Genomic DNA, 5150 nt, shown 5'->3' on the forward strand with positions numbered 1-5150 from the left:
GCTTCAACAATGCAGTATGTTATGGGGTACTGTGTCCGTCTTGGGTTGATGTGTCAGTCCAGGGGTGCTGTGTTATCCCTCCATGGGCTGCTTTGTCCTCCATGGGCTGCTTTGTCCTCCATGGGCTGCTTTGTCCTCCATGGGCTGCTTTGTCCGTCCAGGGGTGCTGTGTCCGTCCAGGGGAGCTGTGTCCATCCATGGGCTTCTGTGTGTATCCAGGGGCTGCTGTGTCTATTCAAGGGCTGCTGGCTCTGTCTGTCCAGGGACTGCTGGCTGTGTCCATTCAGGAACTCTGCTGTTTCCATCCAGGGGCTCTTCTCCAGTGTAAAAAAAAAAAGCAACAAAAGTTTAACATTTAAGTTAAAAAAGTAAAAAAAAAAAAATGTGTGCTGTACCCCAGTGTACAAAAGTACTGTGATGCTGCAGGCCATACCTCAGTGTAATATTCAAACATGTATTGTGACGCTGTAGGTTGTACTCAAATTTCATACAAATATTGTGATGCTGCATGTCACACCGCATTGTAATATTCATACAAGTATTGGGATGCTTCAGGTCGTACCGCAGCTTAATATTCATGCAAGTATTGTGACGCTGCAGGTTGTACCGCAGTGTAATATTCATAGAAGTATTGTGATGCAGCAGGTCACACCGCAGTGTAATCATCATACAAGTGTTGTGACACTATAGGTTGTGCCGCAGCTTAATATTCATACACATATTGTGATACTGTAGGTCACACCGCAGCTTAATATTCATACATGTATTGTTATGCTGCAGGTCTTACCCCATTTTTATACAAGTATTGTGATGCTATAGCTCGTACTGCAGTATAATACTCATACAAGTATTGTGACGCAGCTTAATATTCACACACGTATTGTGATGCTCTAGGTCGTACCCCAATTTCATACAAGTAGTGTGACATTGTAGGTCATACCGCAGTGTAATGTTAATTTAAGCATTGTGACACTATACACCTTACCACAGTGTAATAATCTTATAAGAATTGGTATGCTGCAGGTCTGGCCGCAGTGTAATAATCATACAAGTATTGTGACACTATAGGTTGTACTGCAGGCTTATATTCATATACGTATTTTGATGCTGTAGGTCGCACTGCAGCTTAATATTCATACATGTATTGTGATGCTGTAGGTCATACCCCATTTTCATACAAGTATTGTGATGCTGCAGATCGTACTGCAGCTTAATATTCATACACGTATTGTTATGCTGTAGGTAGTACGCCAATTTCATACAAGTACTGTGACACTGTACCACAGTGGAATATTCATATAAGAATTATGATGCTGCATGTTGTACTGCAGTTTAATATTAAATATTCATACACATGTTGTGATGCTGCAGGTCAGACTACAGTGTAACATTCATACACATATTGTTGCCCTGTAAGTCGTATCATAGTGTAATATTCTTAAAAGTACTGTGACACCTCAGGTTGTACCCAAGTGTGCATCCATAACACAAGTACTGTGACGCCTCAGGTTCTAACTCAGTGTGTATCCATAATGCAAGTACTGAGACCAGTGGTGCAGAGAGGGGGGTTACTTTTTACCCGGCAGTGGCAAACGCAGGATTTTCATGGGGGGGTTTCCATACATGTATGTATGAATGTCTGTGTGAGATAGATAGATAGATAGATAGATAGATAGATAGATAGATAGATAGATAGATAGATAGATAGATAGATGTTATGCCAGTAAAAAAGCCAGGGTCCCTTAGATTTTATTTAAAAAAAACAAACTAGAATGATGCAAGTTCACAACATACCAACGTTTCGGGGCTACAGGTCCCTGTCTTTTTTACTGAGATTACAATTAAATACAGAGGGCATCTGAGTATCATTTTGTATGCCAAAAGGAGTGCCAGATTGCCACACACATATACATTAGCATACTTACACACACAGTATAAATACACAAATACACACACACAGTATACATGCACAGAGCATACATACATACATACATACATACATACATGCCATACATACACATAGTATACATGCACACAGCATACAGACATGCAATACATACACACAGTATACATGCACACAGCATACAAACATGCAATACATACACACAGTATACATGCACACAGCATACAAACATGCCATACATACACAGTATACATGCAGACAACATACATACATACATACATACATACATGCCATACATACACAGTATACATGCTGGCATCATACATACATACATACATACATACATGCCATACATACACACACAGTATACATGCAGACAGCATACATACATACATGCCATAAATACACAGTATACATGCAGATAGCATACATACATACATACATACGTACATATGTACATATATGCATACATACACAGTATACATACATACAGACAGCATACATACATACATACATACATACATGCCATACATACACAGTATACATGCAGACAGCATACATATATACATACATACAATACATACACAATATACATGCAGACAACATACATACATACATACATACATACATACATACATGCCATACATACACAGTATACATGCAGACAGCATACATACATGCCATATATACACAGTATACATGCAGACAGTATAAATACATGTCATACATACACAGTATACATGCAGACAACATACATACATACATACATACATACATGCCATACATACACAGTATACATGCAGACTGCATACATACATACATACATACATACATATACATACATACATGCCAAACATACACAGTATACATGCAGACAGCATACATACATACATACATACATACAGTCATACATACATACCATACATACACACACAGTATACATGCAGACAGCATACATACATACATACATACATACATGCCATACATACTGTGGCAGGAGAGGTACTTTGCCACCTTTGAGCTACACACAGGGTCCTGGGGGTGGATGGGAAGTGTGGATGGACCGGGTTCCCATCCATTTGGCCCAGACCAGGTCTTATAGGCTTCTTAGCCCAAGAAGCTTCTTCATCAGCCAGCACCTGGGTGCTGGGTTTAAAGCAGTCTCACCCATGAGTCAGGGCTCCTGAAGGCAGTTAGTGTCCAGGTGATAGGCCTGCCAAGGACATTGGGGCACTAGTGTCAGGATGCCGGGACCTGAAGGGTTCTTTATTTATTTGTAAGAGGGAGTGAGGCAGGGCCTAACCTCCCTGGTTGTTTATACTGAAGACAGTGATCTTTGTTTTATGTATATCTTTGTTTTTGAGCTACCTGAATAAAAGGTATTTGCTGTTTTTGCACAAGCCTGGAGTCGGTTGTTGGTGGAATTTTTGTAGCAGAGCACATTCTAGCAAGACTCCTGTTACAATACACAGTATACATGCAGACAGCATACATACATACATACATACATACATGCCATACATACATGCCATACATACACACATGCCATACATACACAATATACATACATACATACATGCCAAACATACACATAAACAGGAATGCTACTCACACAAACGGCACAGAATGTAGACTAGTGGCCCCTCCTTCACCCCCATCCTTCCTTTACCTGGCTGCTGCAGAGTGCTCAGTGCAGAGTCACTGAGTGAGAATACTGGACTGGAGACAGCCATTGCCTGCCCTCACCCAGCTCGTCATAAAGCCCCATACTGACTGAGAGGAGCTGCACACTTTCGCTGCAGCTCCACCTACAGGCAGCCAGCAGCCACAGGATGACAGTGAAAGGACTCGGAGGGAGCTGCTGCAGTAACGTTACAGCAGGGGCAGCTCCTCCGTATACAAACAAACAAAAAAAATCGGTTTGTGGTGCCAATAGTTCGGCGGCCGAGGGGGAGGGGGGGTGTTCTAAGTACTCAGAACCTCCCCTGCGTGCGCGTATGCCCGGGGCCCATCCGGTTGGAGGGGCCCAGAGGGGGGTTCCATACAGCACACAAGGAGAGGTCTGAACATTTTGCTGCAGCCTCTCCCCCCAGCCTTGCACACAGCACATGCTTTGTGGTAAACAAACAGGATTAACAAAACCTCCCATAAGGAAACCTTTATATTTAATCTATCATCTAGATCTTGATGCAGGACCTTGACACCTTACTGCCATAGAACAGAGGGTGTTTAACAAAGGTCTGTCAAAGTGATATTAATAAATTTGCAAGGTCTTTTTGTTTACAAGAGTTTTTTCAACATAAACCTATTGAGGAAACTACTAGTGTTAATAAACCTTTTTTTGAAGAAGGGAGCCATCTCTGCTTTTGATCTTAGTTCTAACACTACATCCACTAAAATATTTCCATGATTATTGGATGATTTGTTTAAAAAATATCAACAAGCTCAAACAAAACTTTATCGTAACCTTACACCACAAGAACAGTGCGCACGGAAAAATCTTTCAGTCTATATAGATATGTCACAAAGCGAGCACCCACAGCGCTGCCCTGCCGGGAGCTGTTTCACATCTCCTGCTTTGTTTTGACGCAGCTGCGTGTCTCTGCTGGCAGCTCCAGGGAGCTGTCCATCTTCCCCCTCAGCGGCTGTGGTGATCTGTGTCCCTCATGTAGCCGGCGCTAGGTGTCGCCATCTTAGACCTTGTCACATGTCTACAGGAGCAACAATGGTGTAAGGCAGGAAGTTGCATCAGTGGTGAGCAGCTAATCATCTGAGTCCCAGTGGTATAAAGATCCTTCAGAGGCACTTCCTGATTGTCCCCAGTGTGTCTGCAATATCTGGTACAGCAATACTCCAGTATTCATGCAATAGCTGGTACTGTCCATCCCAGTGTTACTGTCATAGCTGGTACTGTCCATTCCAGCATTCCAGATATACTGTAGATGGTACTGTCCATCCCAACAACCCTGACATACCTGGTATTGCTCCACATCCCAGCAATCCTGACATACCTTGTACTGCTCCACATTCCAGCACCATAGTAACCACAGAGATGCTTCCTCTCTCTTCATTCATCCATCCTGCATGAAGAAAGGTTATATTAAGCTGCCTAGTTTCCAACGCTTCATTCCAGTGGCAACTCTTAGACCGAACCCACAAACTAACCCAAGTTTCACATAATATTTTTCATCCTGCTGATAAGGAAGGTGGATTTAGTAATGCAAAATAAAACCTATTATAAATTGGA

Source organism: Pseudophryne corroboree, chromosome 4 (genome assembly GCF_028390025.1).
Source record: "Pseudophryne corroboree isolate aPseCor3 chromosome 4, aPseCor3.hap2, whole genome shotgun sequence".
In the NCBI taxonomy this organism is placed as follows: Eukaryota; Metazoa; Chordata; class Amphibia; order Anura; family Myobatrachidae; genus Pseudophryne; species Pseudophryne corroboree.